A 22,667-nucleotide genomic window follows, 5' to 3' on the forward strand; every position below is an offset into this window, starting at 1 on the left:
AGATGAGCCTCCTGCAACCACCACAGACGGGATACCCTTGTCCTCGGCGACAGGGTTATCCGCAGGTGCATCTGAAGATGCGACCCTGACCATTTGTCCAACAGATCCCTTTGCATGGAATCTGCCGAAAGGGATTGCTTCGTAAGAAGCTACCATTTTTTCCCAGGACTCTTGTGCATTGATGTACAGACACCTTTCCTGGTTTTAGGAGGTTCCTGACCAGGTCAGATAACTCCTTGGCTTTTTCTTCGGGAAGGAAAACCTTTTTCTGAACTGTGTCCAGAATCATCCCCAGGAACAGCAGACGAGTTGTCGGCATTAATTGGGATTTTGGAATATTCAGAATCCATCCGTGCTGCTTTAGCACCTCTTGAAATAGTGCTAAACCCATCTCTAGCTGTTCTCTGGACCTTGCCCTTATTAGGAGATCGTCCAAGTATGGGATAATTAATACGCCTTTTCTTCGAAGAAGAAATATTATCTCGGCCATTACCTTTGTAAAGACCCGAGGTGCCGTGGACAAACCAAACGGCAGCGTCTGAAACTGATAGTGACAGCTTTGTACAACGAACCTGAGGTACCCCTGGTGTGAGGGGTAATTGGAACGTGGAGATACGCATCCTTGATGTCCAAGGATACCATAAAGTCCCCTTCTTCCAGGTTCGCTATCACTGCTCTGAGTGACTCCATCTTGAACTTGAACTTCTTTATGTACAGGTTCAAGGACTTCAGATTTAGAATAGGCCTTACCGAGCCATCCGGCTTCGGTACCACAAAAAGAGTGGAATAATACCCCTTCCCTTGTTGTAGAAGAGGTACCTTGACTATCACCTGCTGAGAATACAGCTTGTGAATGTCTTCCAAAACCGTCTCCCTTTCTGAGGGGGACGTTGGTAAAGCAGACTTCAGGAAACGGCGAGGTGGCTCTGTCTCTAATTTCAACCTGTACCCCTGAGATATTATCTGCAGGATCCAGGGATTTACCTGCGAGTGAGCCCACTGCGCGCTGTAATTCTTGAGACGACCGCCTATCGCCCCCGAGTCCGCTTGCGAAGCCCCAGCGTCATGCTGAGGCTTTTGTAGAAGCCGGGGAGGGCTTCTGGTCCTGGGAAGGAGCTGCCTGTTGCTGTCTCTTCCCTCGTCCTCTGCCTCGTGGCAGATATGAATAGCCCTTTGCTCTCTTATTTTTAAAGGAACGAAAGGGCTGCGGTTGAAAGGTCGGTGCCTTTTTCTGTTGGGGAGTGACTTGAGGTAGAAAGGTGGATTTCCCGGCCGTAGCCGTGGCCACCAAATCCGATAGACCGACCCCAAATAACTCCTCTACGCATCGCCTGTCCACTGTCGTGTCCATAAAGCTCTTCTGGCCGAAATGGACATAGCACTTACCCGTGATGCCAGTGTGCAGATATCTCTCTGTGCATCACGCATATAAAGAAATGCATCCTTTATTTGTTCTAACGACAGTAAAATATTGTCCCTGTCCAGGGTATCAATATTTTCGATCAGGGACTCTGACCAAACTACCCCAGCACTGCACATCCAGGCAGTCGCAATAGCTGGTCGTAGTATAACACCTGCATGTGTGTATATACCTTTTTGGATATTTTCCATCCTCCTATCTGATGGATCTTTAAGTGCGGCCGTCTCAGGAGAGGGTAACGCCACTTGTTTTGATAAGCGTGTTAGCGCTTTGTCCACCCTAGGAGGTGTTTCCCAGCGCTCCCTAACCTCTGGCGGGAAAGGGTATAAAGCCAATAACTTCTTTGAAATTAGCAGTTTTTTATCGGGGCACCCCACGCTTCATCACACACGTCATTTAATTCTTCTGATTCGGTAAAAACTACTGGTAGTTTTTTCACACCCCACATAATACCCTGTTTAGTGGTACCTGTAGTATCAGCTAAATGTAACATCTCCTTTATTGCCAAAATCATATAACGTGTGGCCCTACTGGAAAATACGGTTGATTCGTCACCTTCACCACCGGAATCAGTGCCTGTGTCTGGGTCTGTGTCGACCGACTGAGGCAAGGGGCGTTTTACAGCCCCTGACGGTGTTTGAGGCGCCTGGACAGGCACTAATTGAGTGTCCGGCCGCCTCATGTCGGCAAACGACTGCTTAAGCGAGTTGACGCTATCCCGTAATTCCACAAATAAAGGCATCCATTCTGGTGTCGACCCCCTAGGAGGTGACATCCTCATATTTGGCAATTGCTCCGCCTCCACACCAATAACGTCCTCATACATGTCGACACACACGTACCGACACACAGCAGACACACAGGGAATGCTCTATACGAAGACAGGACCCACTAGCCCTTTGGGGAGACAGAGGGAGAGTCTGCCAGCACACACCAAAAAGCGCTATATATGACAGGGATAGCCTTATGATTAAGTGCTCCCTTATAGCTGCTTTTATATTAATATATTGCCATTTATTTTGCCCCCCCTCTCTGTTATACCCTGTTTCTGTAGTGCAGTGCAGGGGAGAGACCTGGGAGCCTTCCTGACCAGCGGAGCTGTGACAGAAAATGGCGCCGTGTGCTGAGGAGATAGGCCCCGCCCCTTTTTCGGCGGGCTCGTCTCCCGCTATTTAGTACATTTAGGCAGGGGTAAATATCTCCATATAGCCTCTGGGGCTATATGTGAGGTATTTTTAGCCTTTTTAAAGGTTTTCATTTGCCTCCCAGGGCGCCCCCCCCCAGCGCCCTGCACCCTCAGTGACTGCCGTGTGAAGTGTGCTGAGAGGAAAATGGCGCACAGCTGCAGTGCTGTGCGCTACCTTAAGAAGACTGCAGGAGTCTTCAGCCGCCGATTCTGGACCTCTTCTTGCTTCAGCATCTGTGAGGGGGCCGGCGGCGTGGCTCCGGTGACCATCCAGGCTGTACCTGTGATCGTCCCTCTGGAGCTTCATGTCCAGTAGCCAAGAAGCCAATCCATCCTGCACGCAGGTGAGTTCACTTCTTCTCCCCTCTGTCCCTCGTTGCAGTGATCCTGTTGCCAGCAGGAATCACTGTAAAATAAAAAACCTAAGCTAAACTCTCTAAGCAGCTCTTTATGAGAGCCACCTAGAATTGCACCCTTCTCGGCCGGGCACAAAAATCTAACTGGAGTCTGGAGGAGGGTCATAGGGGGAGGAGCCAGTACACACCACCTGACCTGTAAAAGCTTTACTTTTGTGCCCTGTCTCCTGCGGAGCCGCTATTCCCCATGGTCCTTTCAGGAACCCCAGCATCCACTTAGGACGATAGAGAAAAGCCCAGCCCTGAGGTCTATCCAGCATGTTGTATAGATACAATAGTTCTTCAGCCTTCCATACTTGATGTTCTTGGGGCAGCTATGGATGCTGTTATATGCTCATGTGAGCCTCTTGCTTCCCCTGGTCTCTACTGCTCCACAGGGTTTGGTTGCTTCACTGACCGTCCCCAAAATCAGCTAGTTGTCCCCTCTGTTGTAGTTCAGCCGCACCAGGTTGCCCTGTCTGGACTTCACATCCTTCATACAGAGCTCAGAGCCTCCCTTATTGCCTTAACTGGCTGCGGGGCATGGCATACCTGGTGTGGGCAGAGATTGCAGAACTCTCTGTGCATGCAGGCAGCAGTATAGCTGTGTGCAGGGGACTATGGGTCTGTACACACAGTGACAGCCAGAGGCCCACCCCCAGATCCCCACTGCCAATCTGCACCAAGTCTGCATTTCCCCTTTATACTTCCAGCGGTATCTAAAGTTTCAGCCTGGTCAGAATAGAGGCGACAGAGCCACTCTGCTTGAATGTGGTGGCAACACACATTTGACAGGCATGCTTTAAAATGCCCACTCCTGTAACTACCTCCAGAGGAGCGTCTTTATTGAACTGTTCCTCCCTCTTGTAAAACTAAGTAGCAAGGACTAAAATCTTGGTTGCCATGGTGACCACACAACAGTGGCAGAAATGAAAAGTAATGCAAGATGGAATTGCCCTTGGGCCCTTCATTCTTAATATCTGACACTCTTATATCAGATAGTTAAAAGGACATACCATGTTTAACAAACCAAGCACTTCAGTGACAGGGACTGCCACTTTTGTTAATTCACCCAGCTGTAATGCTTTTACAATATTTGTGGCATTATCAGAAATCGGAAATCCTGTTTAGAGTCTAAGTGGAGTAAGTCATTATGCTATGACATCCCTTACTATTTCTAGGAGTTTGTCAGCAGTATGCCTCTTAGTGAAGCCAGTAATACACAGAGTAGCCTGCCACTGAATGAGCTTGTTACATACGGCTGCTGAAGGTGATTAACCCACCCAGTAGACTGTCAAAGTCATATAATCTTTAGTTTGCACACTACTGTTTGTCCACATGTCTGTGGTTAAGTGGACAGTGGGTACAATGGCATTTTGTAGGCAAACAATTAGTTTTTTTTAACGTCCTGGTACAGCTGAGCAATGGCTTTTCTGGTAAAATAGAATAGAGATGGAATTTGATATCGGGGACACAGGACCTCAGTTAGCTGTGTAAAATCCACAGAAATAATGTATGATATATGGACCTAGATCTAATACTAGCATAGTTGTGGTGACATCAGTGATCCATTGGGCGACTGGGCAAGAGCCATCATACTTGCTTCCACTTGCAAAGGATTGTTTCGCAGTCAATTTTTTTTTTTTACAATACTATTAGCAACATAGTAACACAGTTAACGAGGTTGAAAAAAAGGCAAAAATGTCTATGGAGTTCAACCAGTATTATAACAGCTATAGTTCATGCTCTAAAATTTTCCCCATTTAAATGCTGTAACCATGGATAGTTCTTTCCGCTTGCAATTTATCTACTTTTTAAACATATTGACTGAGTCCACCATTACTATCTTCTCTGGCAGAGAATTCCAAATCCTTACTGCTCTTACTGTGAAAAACCCTTTCCTTTGTTGTGTATGAAATTTTCTCTCTTCTAATCTCAGAGAGTGTCTGCATGTCCTGTGTAACAATTCTTTGATAAATAAATCACCTAATAGATTCTTATATTGTCCTTTTATGTATTTGTAAATATTACTAATGTCCCCTCTCAGCCGCCTCTTTTCCATTGTAAACATACCACACCTTGTAAGCCTTTCCTCATAATCCAGTGCCTCTAAGACCCTAATCAGTTTGGTGGCTTGCCTCTGAACCCTTTCAAGTTCAAAGATATCTTTTTAGTAGTATGGTGTCCAGAACTGTACACAGTATCCAAGGTGTGGCCGTACCAATAATTTCTACAGTGGCAGGATTACACTCTCATCCCTTGTCTCAATTTCGCATTTTATGCATACCAACACCTTATTTGCTTTTGTTGCTGCACTTTGACATTGGATTCTGCTACTACGTCTATTATTGATGAGCACACCCAAATCTTTTTCAACTACCATTATCCCTACATTTTCTCCATTTAATTTATAGGCTGCCCGAGTGTACTTAATCCCAAAGTGCATAACTTTACATTTTTCTAAATTGAACCTCATTCTCCATTTATCTGCCCAAACCTCCAGTTTAGATAAGTTGTTCTGCAGAGACTCAACATTTGTTAGGCGCCGGGGTCCGCTTGTCTGCGCGGCCCGGCGCCTAGCAACTAGAGACGCCGTGCGCGTACAGCCGCCGGCTCCCTAGCAACGCTAGACGCCGGGCGCGCTGAGCCGCACGGACCCTAGCAACGGGGACGCCACTGGCGGACCGCGTTCTCCGTTGCTAGGCTTTAGGAAATTAAGATATTCACCTGCTCTCTGGCCGTGCAGCAAGGCAGCTGCACTGCATTTATTCTAATCAGCCTTTAGCAGCTGATTGGAGGACTCCTTGTTAAATACACTCCCAGGGCTTCTCACAGACGCCGGTAATAGCTTCCTGCATGCTGCCTTTGTTTGCTGAGAGTCTGTTTCCAGTCCTGCTGTATCCGATCATTCCAGTCCTCAGAAGTCCGGTATTCGGGAGTTGTCATCTCATCCCAAGAGGTCGTTTGGTTCCCTGGAGTCCTGACTGATCACCGTTTTATATCCAGTGGTGTTCGTGAGTTGCGGCTCTGCCGTGTGTTGCGGCTCAGCCGCTTTACCTTTTATATTGTGTGTTTGGAGCATTTGCGGAGGGTTCCGCTTCCACAAGTCCTCTCTGGTACTCGGCGGTGCCGGGTAGGAGAATTGGTCAAGTGGATATTTTGGTTGTCCTTTTCCCTGGCGGTTTCTCCGCACATATTATAGTTTTGAGTTTGCTTAGCCCCTGGCCTGGTTGTTTAGTTAGAGGGCCTCTTGTTATCACCCTGTCTCGGGTTTCCCTTTGTCTCTCATTAAGACCGGGGGGCATCGAAGTTGGGCAGACATAATCCGCCCTTCAAACGCGGCTGCCAAGGGCTCAAGAAACCATAGTCTCACAGGGGATTTCTGACAACACGGGTGAGACAACAGAGTTAGGGCGCCAGGGGCTATTTTCCCGTCCTGCTCCCTTCCCCAGCATTCCGTTCCAGTGCTCCGGTCCTTGCCATAAGATCTCCTCTGACCAGAGTGCTGGAATCATAACAACATCCTTGTCTGAATTAATTACTCTACACAGTTTAGTATCATCTGCGAAAATTGACACTGTGCTTTCCAGGCCCACTCCGTGGTCATTAATGAAAATGTTAAACAGCAATGGTCTGAGTACTGAACCCTTTGGTATTCCACTGTGTACTGGGGCCCAGTCAGAAAACATCCTGTTACCTACCAATCGCTGCTCCCTGTTATCCAGCCAATAACCCAAGTACAAATAGTGTTTTCTAGACCAAGCTCTCTTAATTTGAAAATTAGTCTCTTATGTGGCACTGTATCAAAGGCCTTAGCAAAATCCAAAAAGAACACATCCACTGCTTTACCCTGATCAATATTATCACTCACTTCGTCGTAGAAGCGAATTAAGTTAGATTGACATAGTAGTCCTTTTGGTCCCCATCTTGGATGAAGATCCATTCTCAGCTTGAGCAAGCCTAGCACTAATGGATTATTCTGAGGAATCCTGGATAGGGGAAGAGTCACCTAGCCTTAACAAATTGGATGCAGGACTACCTCTGGTCATTACTGAGGATATTGAGGATGAAAGTGTTGGGAGTGGAGATTGAAGGTACTGGAATCTACTTGAGAGAAGAGATCTAGCTTTTGCTGAACAGCTTGTTGTTATTTTTTTTTAGCACAGGTTTCTGATATTGCCAAAAATGCTTCATGAGCCCACTGCAAATTACATAATAGGGAGGAGGTCCCTAAAGGGTGAATGTCCCTACCTTTACTTACTGTGCTTTTAGAAATGCTACAGATGGCTTGACAATTGTCAGGAGTTGGGTAAAAATAATTCCACACATAAGAGAAGGATTTGGTGGTCCTATGCCCAGGCATGACAGTGACATTCTTTTTATTATGGCCAAGAGCTGCTTCCACTGGTACCTGACTTACAAAAATACATCCTCATCTCCAACATCCTTATTAGTGCTGGCATCAGCTACACAAATATCCCTATCATCCTCCTGCAATTCCACTGTGGCATCCTCAATTTCTATGTCAGCAGCTATACTTTTGCTGCTTGTCCTCATATTTCTAATGGGACCAGAAGTGGTGGAAGGTGCATCTCTGTGAGATCAGTATGAGAAAGAAAGCTCACACATAGCACTCAAGGACACACTTACACTCTCCTCAGGGATTTGTTTCTGAAAGCACAGTTTATTCTACTGCCTTAGTGGTTGTCATTTTTGACACCTTCTATAGTCTTGTATTGTCATGAGAGGCAGAGGAAGATGTCTGACTGACAGCTGCAGAACCACAACTCATAAATAAAAGCCAAGGCCTGAGTCTTTCCTTGCCACTGCATGTGGTGAATGGCATGTTGGCAATTTTATGTTTTTCTGCACAAAACTTTACCATTGTGTTTTTTTTTCTCTACCACTGTATATTTTTTTTATTATTATTTTAGATGCCCTGCCTTAGACCCTCTATGCCCTTGAGCATCAGCTTTAGTAGATGACGTTGAAGGACTGGTGTCATTATCACTGGTGGCAGCATCTGCAGCAACAGTATTTGGTTGCTTTTTGCTTTTCTCTAAACTGGTCATTATCCATTCTTCACTTTGCAGATTACTGCGTGGCTTCACAAGGCTTATAGATGCATGTGAACAAAGCACACTAGGGTAAAGTGCACCAGACAGCACAAACAGTAGAAGATTAGCTTTATTTTTCACTTCTCAGCTTAACTCTCACTGTGGCAGTTCGAAGTGGTTTTATTTTATTATGTATGTGAATACTAACTGCACAGAGGTACAGTGCACACAGGTTGTGTTAATTAAAAATAATCAATTTTCTGTAACTTTTTTTACTTTTTTTTTTGCGACTGACAATACAGTTGTGAATGCTGCCTGCTATCTGGACAACATAGGGGCTATTCACTCTCCAGAAGGGCACCGTAGCAAGTTATTCTTTGTGGGTTGTGGAGTGCCGGGGAGATGTGTGGACTATATAGATAGGTAGATAGATAGATAGATAGATAGATAGATAGATAGATAGATAGATAGTGTTAGGAAACTATAGTTCTATTTGTGTGAGACGCCTAGAGCTGGTGAGAGGGTCTTCGGCCAATAGAAGCCCCGCTGTTCCCTTAGTGCACGACACACACACACTGGTATTAAGGTTGCCATCTAGATCTTGGGATTGCAGCCTGAACAGAGGAAGCACTATGAGGTGGTATGCTGGCACTATGCAGGTGGCTTGTAGGCACAGCACGGATGGTGTGTGGACACTGTGCAGATGATGCAATCTGAAGGCATAGAGCAAGAGCCCTGGATTGGCAGGCAGAGGGTGAAATACTGGGACTGGAGGTAGAGACAGACAGGGCAAAAGACTAGGACACAAACGGGCACTTAGTCCGGCAGAATATCCAAAGTAAAAGCAAAGTCTATAGACAGGGACCAGCAGCCTATACAGGCAGGCAGAGGTGTATCTAGGGGTCCGAGCGCCCCTGGCAAAGTAAGGGACTGGCGCCCCCCCATATTTGTAATGGCGAAGGCTGAAAAAAGCGTGTGGCCACTCAATAGTACCCCAAATTCAAATTACACCACACAGTAGTGCCCCTTACTCACATTACACTGCATTACATTAATCTAAGTGTGAAGAAATGATGTATTTTGGAAGGTGAATAGTCAGAAGGTATCTATAGCCATTATAGCGGTTTGTGGCACACACATAGTCACTGCAGGGGCTATGTAGCCTCCAGTTACGGAATGAGCAAGAAGTCGGTAATGAATGGGTTGATAATCCTAGAACTTGGTATTATTAAAAGCAACAGGTAAAGAGCAACAACTCGCAGCCATAATGTCAACTGATTAGGACAGGAGCTGAGCAGCTGATATACCCAGGGCTGGCACGAGCAAAAAAACTTTGGTAAGTGAATATATATTTTGGCGCCCCTTAGTGAAATATATTAGGGCATGGCTTCATATGGAAGGGGTGTGACCACAGAATAGTATCGTACCAATGAACACGGAGGGAGGCGGCAACAGTGGGCAGTGAGACGGGACGTTTATAATAAGAATTTACTTACCGATAATTCTATTTCTCATAGTCCGTAGTGGATGCTGGGGACTCCGAAAGGACCATGGGGATAGCGGCTCCGCAGGAGACTGGGCACAAAAGTAAAAGCTTTAGGACTACCTGGTGTGCACTGGCTCCTCCCCCTATGACCCTCCTCCAAGCCTCAGTTAGGATACTGTGCCCGGACGAGCGTACACAATAAGGAAGGATTTTGAATCCCGGGTAAGACTCATACCAGCCACACCAATCACACCGTACAACTTGTGATTTGAACCCAGTTAACAGCATGATAACAGAGGAGCCTCTGAAAAGATGGCTCACAACAATAATAACCCGATTTTTGTAACAATAACTATGTACAAGTATTGCAGACAATCCGCACTTGGGATGGGCGCCCAGCATCCACTACGGACTATGAGAAATAGAATTATCGGTAAGTAAATTCTTATTTTCTCTAACGTCCTAGTGGATGCTGGGGACTCCGAAAGGACCATGGGGATTATACCAAAGCTCCCAAACGGGCGGGAGAGTGCGGATGACTCTGCAGCACCGAATGAGAGAACTCCAGGTCCTCCTCAGCCAGGGTATCAAATTTGTAGAATTTTGCAAACGTATTTGCCCCTGACCAAGTAGCTGCTCGGCAAAGTTGTAAAGCCGAGACCCCTCGGGCAGCCGCCCAAGATGAGCCCACTTTCCGTGTGGAATGGGCTTTTACAGATTTTGGCTGTGGCAGGCCTGCCACAGAATGTGCAAGCTGAATTGTACTACAAATCCAACGAGCAATCGTCTGCTTAGAAGCAGGAGCACCCAGCTTGTTGGGTGCATACAGGATAAACAGCGAGTCAGATTTTCTGACTCCAGCCGTCCTGGAAACATATATTTTCAGGGCCCTGACTACGTCCAGCAACTTGGAATCCTCCAAGTCCCTAGTAGCCGCAGGCACCACAATAGGCTGGTTTAAGTGAAATGCTGAAACCACCTTCGGGAGAAATTGAGGACGAGTCCTCAATTCTGCCCTGTCCGTATGAAAAATTAGGTAAGGGCTTTTATAGGATAAAGCCGCCAATTCTGATACACGCCTGGCTGAAGCCAGGGCTAACAGCATTACCACTTTCCATGTGAGATATTTTAAGTCCACAGTGGTGAGTGGTTCAAACCAATGTGATTTTAGGAATCCCAAAACTACATTGAGATCCCAAGGTGCCACTGGAGGCACAAAAGGAGGCTGTATATGCAGTACCCCCTTGACAAACGTCTGAACTTCAGGAACTGAAGCTAGTTCTTTTTGGAAGAATATTGACAGGGCCGAAATTTGAACCTTAATGGACCCTAATTTGAGGCCCATAGACAGTCCTGTTTGCAGGAAATGCAGGAATCGACCCAGTTGAAATTCCTCTTTAGGGGCCTTCCTGGCCTCACACCACGCAACATATTTACGCCAAATACGGTGATAATGTTGCACAGTTACATCCTTCCTGGCTTTGATCAGGGTAGGGATGACTTCATCTGGAATGCCTTTTTCCTTCAGAATCCGGTGTTCAACCGCCATGCCGTCAAACGCAGCCGCGGTAAGTCTTGGAACAGACATGGTCCCTGCTGGAGCAGGTCCTTTCTTAGAGGTAGAGGCCACGGGTCTTCCGTGAGCATCTCTTGAATTTTCGGGTACCAAGTTCTTCTTGGCCAATCCGGAGCTACGAGTATAGTCTTTACACCTCTCCTTCTTATGATTCTCAGTACCTTGGGTATGAGAGGCAGAGGAGGGAACACATATACTGACTGGTACACCCACGGTGTTACCAGAGCGTCCACAGCTATTGCCTGAGGGTCCCTTGACCTGGCGCAATATCTGTCCAGTTTTTTGTTGAGGCGGGACGCCATCATGTCCACCTTTGGTTTTTCCCAACGGTTCACAATCATGTGGAAGACTTCTGGGTGAAGTCCCCACTCCCCCGGGTGAAGATCGTGTCTGCTGAGGAAGTCTGCTTCCCAGTTGTCCACTCCCGGAATGAACACTGCTGACAGTGCTATCACATGATTTTCCGCCCAGCGAAGAATCCTTGCAACTTCCGTCATTGCCCTCCTGCTTCTTGTGCCGCCATGTCTGTTTACGTGGGCGACTGCCGTGATGTTGTCTGACTGGATCAACACCGGCTGACCCTGAAGCAGAGGCCTTGCCTGACTTAGGGCATTGTAAATGGCCCTTAGTTCCAGGATATTTATGTGAAGTGACGTTTCCATGCTTGACCACAAGCCCTGGAAATTTTTTCCCTGTGTGACTGCTCCCCAGCCTCTCAGGCTGGCATCCGTGGTCACCAGGACCCAATCCTGAATGCCGAATCTGCGGCCCTCTAGGAGATGAGCACTCTGTAACCACCACAGGAGAGACACCCTTGTCCTTGGAGACAGGGTTATCCGCTGATGCATTTGAAGATGCGATCCGGACCATTTGTCCAGCAGATCCCACTGAAAAGTTCTTGCGTGGAATCTGCCGAATGGAATCGCTTCGTAAGAAGCCACCATCTTTCCCAGGACCCTTGTGCATTGATGCACTGACACTTGGCCTGGTCTTAGGAGGTTCCTGACTAGGTCGGATAACTCCCTGGCTTTCTCCTCCGGGAGAAACACCTTTTTCTGTACTGTGTCCAGAATCATCCCTAGGAACAGCAGACGTGTCGTCGGAATCAGCTGCGATTTTGGAATATTTAGAATCCATCCGTGCTGTCATAGTACTACTTGAGATAGTGCTACTCCGACCTCTAACTGTTCTCTGGACCTTGCCCTTATCAGGAGATCGTCCAAATAAGGGATAATTAAGACGCCTTTTCTTCGAAGAAGAATCATCATTTCGGCCATTACCTTGGTAAAGACCCGGGGTGCCGTGGACAATCCAAACGGCAGCGTCTGAAACTGATAGTGACAGTTCTGTACCACAAACCTGAGGTACCCTTGGTGAGAAGGGCAAATTGGGACATGGAGGTAAGCATCCTTGATGTCCAGAGACACCATATAGTCCCTTTCTTCCAGGTTCGCTATCACTGCTCTGAGTGACTCCATCTTGAACTTGAACCTTTTTATGTAAGTGTTCAAGGATTTCAGATTTAAAATGGGTCTCACCGAGCCGTCCGGCTTCGGTACCACAAACAGCGTGGAATAATACCCCATTCCCTGTTGTAGGAGGGGTACCTTGATTATCACCTGCTGGGAAAACAGCTTGTGAATGGCTTCCAATACCGCCTCCCTGTCGGGGGGAGACGTTGGTAAAGCAGACTTCAGGAACCGGCGAGGGGGAGACGTCTCGAATTCCAATTTGTACCCCTGAGATACTACCTGCAGGATCCAGGGGTCCACTTGCGAGTGAGCCCACTAAGCGCTGAAATTCTTGAGACGGGCCCCCACCGTGCCTGAGTCCGCTTGTAAGGCCCCAGCGTCATGCTGAGGACTTGGCAGAAGCGGGGGAGGGCTTCTGTTCGTGGGAAGAGGCTGTCTGCTGCAGTCTTTTTCCCCTTCCTCTGCCCCGGGGCAGATATGAGTGGCCTTTTGCCCGCTTGCCCTTATGGGGACGAAAGGACTGAGCCTGAAAAGACGGTATCTTTTTCTGCCGAGAGGTGACCTGGGGTAAAAAGGTGGATTTCCCAGCCGTTGCCGTGGCCACCAGGTCCGATAGACCGACCCCAAATAACTCCTCCCCTTTATACGGCAATACTTCCATATGCCGTTTGGAATCCGCATCACCTGACCACTGTCGCGTCCATAACCCTCTTCTGGCAGAAATGGACATCGCACTTACTCTTGATGCCAGAGTGCAAATATCCCTCTGTGCATCACGCATATATAGAAATGCATCCTTTAAATGCTCTATAGTCAATAATATATTGTCCCTGTCCAGGGTATCAAAATTTTCAGTCAGGGAATCCGACCAAGCCACCCCAGCACTGCACATCCAGGCTGAGGCGATTGCTGGTCGCAGTATAATACCAGTATGTGTGTATATACTTTTTAGGATATTTTCCAGCTTCCTATCAGCTGGTTCCTTGAGGGCGGCCGTATCAGGAGACGGTAACGCCACTTGTTTTGATAAGCGTGTGAGCGCCTTATCTACCCTAGGGGGTGTTTCCCAACGTGCCCTAACCTCTGGCGGGAAAGGGTATAATGCCAATAATTTTTTAGAAATTAGCAGTTTTTTATCGGGGGAAACCCACGCTTCATCACACACCTCATTTAATTCATCTGATTCAGGAAAAACTACGGGTAGTTTTTTCACACCCCACATAATACCCTTTTTTGTGGTACTTGTAGTATCAGAAATGTTCAAAACCTCCTTCATTGCCGTGATCATGTAACGTGTGGCCCTACTGGAAAATACGTTTGTTTCCTCACCGTCGACACTGGAGTCAGTGTCCGTGTCAGTTGTCCCTATCGACCTGAGGTAACGGGCGTTTTATAGCCCCTGACGGTGTTTGAGACGCCTGTACAGGTATTAACTGATTTGCCGGCTGTCTCATGTCGTCAACAGTCTTTTGTAAAGTGCTGACACTATCACGTAATTCTTTCCATAAGACCATCCAGTCAGGTGTCGACTCCCTAGGGGGTGACATCACTAACACAGGCAATTGCTCCGCCTCCACACCATTTTCCTCCTCATACATGTCGACACAACGTACCGACACACAGCACACACACAGGGAATGCTCTGATAGAGGACAGGACCCCACTAGCCCTTTGGGGAGACAGAGGGAGAGTTTGCCAGCACACACCAGAGCGCTATATATATATAGGGATAACCTTATATAAGTGTTTTTCCCTGATATAGCTGCTGTATATATTTATCTGCCAAATTAGTGCCCCCCCTCTCTTGTTTTACCCTGTTTCTGTAGTGCAGGACTGCAGGGGAGAGTCAGGGAGCCTTCCTCCAACGGAGCTGTGAGGAAAAAATGGCGCCAGTGTGCTGAGGAGATAGGCTCCGCCCCCTTCTCGGCGGCCTTTCTCCCGCTTTTTTATGGAAAAATTGGCAGGGGTTAAATGCATCCATATAGCCCAGGAGCTATATGTGATGTATTTTTTGCCAAAAAAGGTATTTTTATTGCGTCTCAGGGCGCCCCCCCCAGCGCCCTGCACCCTCAGTGACCGGAGTGTGAAGTGTGCTGAGAGCAATGGCGCACAGCTGCGGTGCTGTGCGCTACCTTATTGAAGACAGGACGTCTTCTGCCGCCGATTTTCCGGACCTCTTCAGTCTTCTGGCTCTGTAAGGGGGCCGGCGGCGCGGCTCTGGGACCCATCCATGGCTGGGCCTGTGATCGTCCCTCTGGAGCTAATGTCCAGTAGCCTAAGAAGCCCAATCCACTCTGCACGCAGGTGAGTTCGCTTCTTCTCCCCTTAGTCCCTCGGTGCAGTGAGCCTGTTGCCAGCAGGTCTCACTGAAAATAAAAAACCTACTTTAAACTTTTACTCTAAGCAGCTCAGGAGAGCCCCTTAGTATGCACCCTTCTCGTTCGGGCACAAAAATCTAACTGAGGTTTGGAGGAGGGTCATAGGGGGAGGAGCCAGTGCACACCAGGTAGTCCTAAAGCTTTTACTTTTGTGCCCAGTCTCCTGCGGAGCCGCTATCCCCATGGTCCTTTCGGAGTCCCCAGCATCCACTAGGACGTTAGAGAAAGTTTACTTTTTATGGCACTGGGCAGCAGGCAACCCCCTCCGCTCAGCCAACAGCTGCCTAATCACCAGCAGCAGGCACATGGCACAGAAAGTACACAGCAGGCACTCACCTCAGACTGGGAGCAGAAGCACAGTGCCCAGCAGAGCTCCTATGTTCTTTCCGGCAATGTGACCCTCCTCCCTAGCTCCGTCCACTCCGACTCTCTCTGTCATAGGTACATACCTGTGGGCAAGGTTATAGATGTGTGAGGTCATCCGTGCATTACAGTGCTGACTGCGGTGCTTATTGCGAACATGGATGTTAGGCAGGGACTCTTCTGGCCAGTAGGTCACCGATCCTCCCGGACTCTGCCTGCAGGGGTATCCTGCCGTCTCTCCCTACAGAACCCGCCCAGCACCGACTCACTCTCTTCCCTGCGTCTGCACTCATTCTCCCTCTGCACCTACACTCTCTCCCCAGCACCTGCACCCACACCATGCACCTGCACTCTCTCCCTTGCATCTACACTCTCTCACTGCACCTACAGTATATCTCTTACGCCTGCACTCTCACCCTGCGCCTACACTCCATCCCTAGTGCCTGCACCTACATTCGCTCCCCAACACCTACATTCTCTCCCCTGTGCCTTCACTCCCTCCCCTGTGCCTGTACCTACACTCCCCTGTGCCTACAGTTCCTCCCCTATGCCTGCACTCTCTCCCCTGTGCTTGCACTCTCTACCCTTCACCTTATCAGACCTGGTGCTCTTTGCAGCTGCATACTCTGCCTAATGGTAGAACCGGCATTTGATACTGTATTGCACTCTGAAAGCAGGGACATAGTAAAGGTGGGTACACACTGGCTGATATATCGGGCATTCTATTGTATGGCCGATATATCGCGGGTCTGTCGGCCAATGTGTACGGCCTATATGTCTGTGAACTCCGTCGTTCACAGACATATCGCGTCGGCCATGCAGCACAGCCTACGGCCAATATATCTGCTGATATATTGGCGCATCGCTGTGTACGATGCTGCAGTGGCCAGCGGTGATTGACAGCTGAACTGGGCGGGAGTATGTACACGCCCGCCCAGTTCATGACGTCAGTCCCCGATGGATCGGGCAGTGTGTATGCACAGCACACTGCCCGATCCGTCCATAGATATATCTGCCGATCAATTGATCAGCAGATATATCTATCAGTGTGTACCCATCTTAAGACATGTCTAATAAAGAATAAGAATATATGATTACTTAGAAGCAGGTAATACAGAAAGGGGCTTGCCTGGGCTGTGCAATGGTCAGTGTATAGTACACTGTGTAAACCAGGTGTCTCAGGCTTGGAACTCCCACTCCACCCATCATTATCCCCCCTCCTCAATTCCCTCCAACCCTCACTTGCATTTACTATCACCAGCAACATCCTGTCCTGACAGAGCACACTGCACCAGCCACCCGTGACCAGATGATGCCTCCGGCCAGAACGATAACAGTTTTTCTGTAACCCCTTCCCTACCAGGCAGCACAGACTGTGTGCTCGCCTCCTGACAAGTAATAAAGCAGCACAGACTTCACTGCACACTCGCTGCTGCTCCCTCTCACCATCTATCACTCGTTCCTGTGCTGACATGCAGGCTGTGAGAGGAGGGACGGAGGGGTAACAGCTGCCAGACGATTAACACTGCCACTGCCACATTATGTTTTTACCACCACCGCTGTACTCACAAGTCTCAGCGGGTCACTCACTCACTGTGTCCACAGCTTACTTCCTTGAACATCCCGCGGCTGCTGACAAGTACAGTACACGCCTACTCTGGGCATACAGCCAATAGGCATGCAGCTGTACCAGGCTAGGTGGCTTCTGGGAGTTGTAGTTTGTTTCGTTTTTTCGCTTTGTGCGGCCGCGGGTGGCACCGCTGGGTGGCGCCCCTCCTCTGCTGGCGCCCCTGGCGAGTGCCATCCTGGCCAAAGCATAGATACGCCCCTGCAGGCAGGCAAAAGCTATAACCGGCAGGGCATAAAAAGAGTGACAGGCTTATAAGGAATCCTAATCAGCAGCGTCAGGGGAGAAAGGCCCCTTAATGAATAATTATGTGCAGCTGCAGTACTACATAAGCCGTCTGTCCGAGAGCAATCCCAAATCTCCACGTGGCCTGATCAGGAGTTGGAAGCGATGCATCGTCCCAGTCACCTAACAACAACTGGGGCCCGTTTCGGGCTATACACCCTTAGTCCTAGTAAAAGGGTGTATAACCCGAAACGCGTTGGTTACGGACACAGCAGGAGATCAGGAGGAACTCTATAAAAGGTTCAGAACACCAGCACTTCAAAAAGCCGTGAGCCGCATGGAGGAGTGTAAGCCGGAGCTGTCAGAGAACGGGAGCCGCCAGCCGCTAATTGCGCTCACCACAGCCGCACAGGCTGCATAGCTTTTATTACCAGCCGGAGCTGTCAGAGAACGGGAGCCGCCAGCCGCAGCCGCTAATTGCGATCACCACAGCCGCACAGGCTGCACAGCTTTATTACCATCCAAACCCGGCACTCAAGGTAGGGAAAAATAGGAAAAGTGATCTTGCTAATTCTGACGGACACATAACTATTAAAACCATTAATTCCCATCTCCTGCACTTTTCAAAAAAGAGCTGTAACATTCAAATATTAAAAAATGTATTTTTTTACAGGTATGTGCGTTTAGTTTATACAAGCGCTCCTTTTTATTAATCTAAGCAATTCTGCTATGCTAAGATACACTCCCAGGGGGCAGCGGCTTTGCGTTTGCATTGCTGCTAAAAGTAGCTAGCGAGCGAACAGCTCTGAATGACCACCATAGTGTATATCATATCAACGTTTCGGTGCTCATCTCACCGTCTTCAGGATACAAAAACGATACAATCACGTAAATGACAAACCAACAAGACGCCATAACTTACCCTGCTTATAACAGTGCTTCTAAACAACCCCCACGAGTGAGGCGGCGGGACCCAGCCGGCAGCTCTGGGACGCGCTCCCATAACATGTCACACAATTCCGGGATCCCCAGATACGTGGTAGTCACGCCCCTTACAGCGTCATCCCGCTGCCATAGGAACCACTGTAGCACCTGTGAGTGTAACTCAGGACGCGTTAGCATCACCATAGTTACCTATCAAGGTATGCACGCACTGATTAAGTCTTATAATAAGACGAAACGCATGGGTTATTCTTGTTCTTCCTTTATGATGTCACCTCTGAATATATATTGAAGAAAAAGAGGCGACTGTAGCGATTCACCTACTATTGTTCTCGACATCTTAAACGGAAATACACTAAGTGTGGAGCGACTTATTACTCCTTTTACAAATGAACCATGGACTTTGAACTTGTATTTATGTATATATAATACATTTTATAATGGAACATATTGCCACCACATTTTGACTCTTAAAGGTGTGAATCATAAGTGCCTTTTGACCCTCAGGCGCCAGCTCACCTATTGTTGTATAATGTCGATGGATGTTTTGTATTACTTAATACATTGACTTTTCTATCAGTCCCTGAGTGCCGCAGTTTTTTCAGTTCTGTGTCAATACTCCTCTGAGGGCACCGGGGCATGTTGCCATTTGTGGGAGTGCCGGGCTGTTTGTGCTTTATATATATATATATATATATACCACAGTAAGGTTGGCACACACTAATTACGTAACATCCGCCTGGGGTACTAACCCAGTACTTCTCTTTTCTGTTGAGCAGTATCCAATATACTTTCAGAATAAAGGTGCACTCACCAGGGACTTTTTTCATGCAAACAGCTCCATAAGAAAATTTATTACTCACATCACCAGTGCAAAAACATGGTAGGTCGATGTTTCGGTTAGCATAATGTAACCTTTTTCAAGACAGCATATCCAGACAGTTGGAGAGACAGAGACAATCTGTAAGCTGCCCTGAGCCTCCTTAGATACCCATCCTCACTGATCAATCAGCTCCTCTCCTTTCACAGGTAACTCACTAAGAAGCACCTTATACACGTCACTAGACCAGGGCCGAAACTAGGATTTTTGTCACCCGGGGCAAGGTAGTCATTTGACACCCCCCCCCCCCCCCAAAAAAAAAAAAAATCTTTTACAATAAATAAATAAAAATAATAAAAAAATAAAAAAATAAAATAAATGAATAAAAATATTATATATATATATATATATATATATATATATCTTTCAGAACTTTTTTACCTGAAAAACTGCCTTTTCTAACATAAATTTCATATCCAGGAAAAAGTGTCCCCATTTTACACAGTACGACAGGCAAGTGTCCCCATTCCCCATTTTACACATTGCGGCAGACCGGTGACCCCATTTTACACATTGCGGCAGACAGGTGTCCCCATTTTACACATTGCGGCAGGAAAAAGTGTCCCCATTTTACACATTGCGGCAGACAGGTGACCCCATTTTACACATTGCGGCAGACAGGTGTCCCCATTTTACACATTGCGGCAGGAAAAAGTGTCCCCATTTTACACATTGCGGCAGACAGGTGACCCCATTTTACACATTGCGGCAGACAGGTGTCCCCATTTTACACATTGCGGCAGGAAAAAGTGTCCCCATTTTACACATTGCGGCAGGCACGTGTCCCCATTTTACACAGTACGCTGGCAAGTGTCCCCATTTTACACATTGCGGCAGGAAAAAGTGTCCCCATTTTACACTTTGCGGCAGGAAAAAGTGTCACCATTTTACACATTGCGGCAGGAAAAAGTGTCCCCATTTTACACATTGCGGCAGGCACAGATCCCTATTTTACACATTGCGGCAGGCACAGGTCCCCATTTTACACAGTACGCTGGCAAGTGTCCCCATTTTACACATTGCGGCAGGCACAGGTCCCCATTTTACACAGTACGCTGGCAAGTGTCCCCATTTTACACATTGCGGCAGGCACAGGTCCCCATTTTACACAGTACGCTGGCAAGTGTCCCCATTTTACACATTGCGGCAGGCACAGGTCCCCATTTTACACATTGCGGCAGGTGGTGGAGGGAGAGAGAGAGAGAGAGAGAGGAAGGGAGAGGGGCTGACTTACATTTGAAGCGGTTCTCGCCGCTCTTCAGCCGCCTCTCCCTCCTCGTCTGCGCGGCTCCCCCTTCTCCCTCCTCCGGCGGGGTTTCGTGGAATGACGCGTTTGCGCCGTGACGTCACGACGCAATCGCGTCATTCCGCGAAACCCCGCCCCCCGAGCTGGGCACTCGGGAGAAGGGGGTTTAAAAGTGCCGCGGCGGGTGTTAGGGGGTCTCGGCGCCCCCTCCAATCAGGCGCCCAGGTCGCCTGCCCCCCTAGCCCCCCCCCTAGTTTCGGCCCTGACTAGACTCCTCAAAGTGCAGGGGATCCACTTAAATACATCCCCTACTATGCACATTAGCAATAAATAGCCGTACCTGGCAATGCCTGACCAGGAAAAACGTAATAGCGTGATCAGCGCCGCTGAACTTCTGGTCTGCGTTCCACCAGACCGGAAGCCACGAGTGCATTCCACCGGCCGGAAATGCCGCTGGAAGCGCTCGCACAGCACTCTTATGTAAATACCTTCCCTACTACTGGGGAAACAAGTGCATACGGAACACAATTGACAGCAGCGTCACCAATAGACTAGTAATCAATATCCTGGTCTTAATAAAGGGGTATCAAAGATGCTCGCAGGCACAAATAGTATTAAAACATCAAACATTAAAAACACAAAACATAGTGCAAATACCAAATAACACATTATACGGTCTGAGGCATTAATGTATCTAAAAAAAAAAAAAATTTTAGGTACACAAACATACAAAAATTTAAGCTGCATAAATATGAAAAAGATATGTGTGTGTACCCACACACTTATCAATAACGTGCAACTGTCACATATTGTAAGGGACATCAAAAGCATACCAACATACAGTAAGTTCACACAAAAATGTTGAGACAGTTGTATTCATTTAACCCTTTGGGTGATACCATCTCAAGCTGGTGAATCCACCTCGCTTCTTTCTTTAACAAAACAGGTCCTCTATCACCCCCTCTATTTAATGGAGGCACCCAATCAATGATCATGTATTTCAGGATGGACAGCTGATGGTTTACACTTTTTGGAAATGCACAGATGGGGTAGACAGGAGCATGGAACAGAAGGTTAGGATGAGAGATGGATGGGTTTGATGAAGATGTGGGTCTTGAGAGCCCGTTTAAAGTTTTGTAGAGAGGTAGAGAGGCTGATAGGGAGAGTTGGAGAATTCCAGAGGTACAGTATGTAGCACCACGGCCAAATCTTGGAGGCAGGAATGGGAGGAAGTAATCAGTTGTCAGGAGAGGTGGCTTGCATTTGTGGAGAGAATATATTTGCTGTGATGCCCAAGTGATGATCATATATGTATAATCTTTTATAGATAATGGACTCATTGAAAGTACAGTACATTGGGGCTAATTCAGACCTGATCGCTGCAATGCATTTTTGCACAGCAGCGAACAGGTCTGAACTGCGCATGCGCCGGCGCCACAAGTCAGCGGCACATGCCAGACAGCCAAAGGCTGTCTCAGTCCTGCGATTGGCAATGCCGGCGTACCCGGACCATGTGACCCTCACAACAATGTGTAGCTCCCTGCCAGCGCGCAGGAACTGCGCTGCTGGGGAGCTACTCTTCAAGTACAAAAGCATCGCCGCCGTGTGATGCGGTGGAGCCTGACATGCGGGGCGGACTAGACCTGTGCTGGGCGTCCCCCCGCATGCCAGGAAGCTGATCGTAGATGTGCTAAGTTTAGCACATCTACGATCAGGTCTGAATTAGGCCCTTTGTGTGTAGAATTCCCAACATAAAAATTAGCATGTATTTGCCCATATACTGTAGACAGTAGTCCACTGTTGAAAATGCTAATTCATCTGTGTGTGCACCTGGTTACCGTTATCAGCAGCCTACACTTGTGTCCGTCCTATACCAGGAGCAAACACTAATCCTCAAAATGGGCATATTTGCACTTACTGTATTTTCAGTTTTAGCTAGTCCACATTTGCACTAATACTTCCTAACTAGGTTTTGTCTGCATAAAAAATGCTCCTTTCCAGTCAATGGTGTAGATGTGATTGAAATAAGACTCACACGTATCTGCATGCACCCATTTTTGGAGCAATGCACAAATTCCCCGCAAACAGGTGTATGTTCACTTTGCATCAGCCCCAATAGCTATAAATACTGTAAATAATATACAATATAAGAAGTCACCTGTAGAAAATCATCTGGCCTGTAGTCACATGCTGTTATATGGTCTCAGAACTTATTGCACATTATACCACATATAAGTTATGTTGGCAAACATTTTGAAAATGTAACACAAGTAATAAATGTTGTTATCCTTTATCAATCTGGACTTTTATATTTGTATTTGTGTGACCCCCGAATGCAATCTTACCTAGTATTCAAAACCTCAGTAGTTCTCTAGGTTAATGTCCTCATCTGCAGTTGTCCACAAATATATTTA

The 22,667-nt window shown here is 47.6% G+C and overlaps 1 protein-coding gene and 1 long non-coding RNA gene across 12 annotated transcripts in view; one reads left to right on the forward strand and one right to left on the reverse strand.

The window, feature by feature from the left end:
• LOC134927785 (uncharacterized) overlaps positions 1-17,159 on the reverse strand; it is a 135,392-nt gene extending 118,233 nt beyond the window's left edge. Inside the window, exons 1-2 of the long non-coding RNA XR_010177729.1 lie at positions 16,903-17,159; positions 15,307-15,419 (exon numbers count right to left, since the gene is read on the reverse strand). This is a non-coding gene — a long non-coding RNA (uncharacterized LOC134927785). The remainder of the gene's footprint in view (positions 1-15,306; positions 15,420-16,902) is intronic.
• LOC134927784 (poly(rC)-binding protein 3-like) overlaps positions 1-22,667 on the forward strand; it is a 2,026,162-nt gene that overhangs the window by 1,814,476 nt on the left and 189,019 nt on the right. The window lies entirely within an intron of this gene.

Source organism: Pseudophryne corroboree, chromosome 5, assembly GCF_028390025.1.
Source record: "Pseudophryne corroboree isolate aPseCor3 chromosome 5, aPseCor3.hap2, whole genome shotgun sequence".
Lineage (NCBI taxonomy): Eukaryota > Metazoa > Chordata > Amphibia > Anura > Myobatrachidae > Pseudophryne > Pseudophryne corroboree.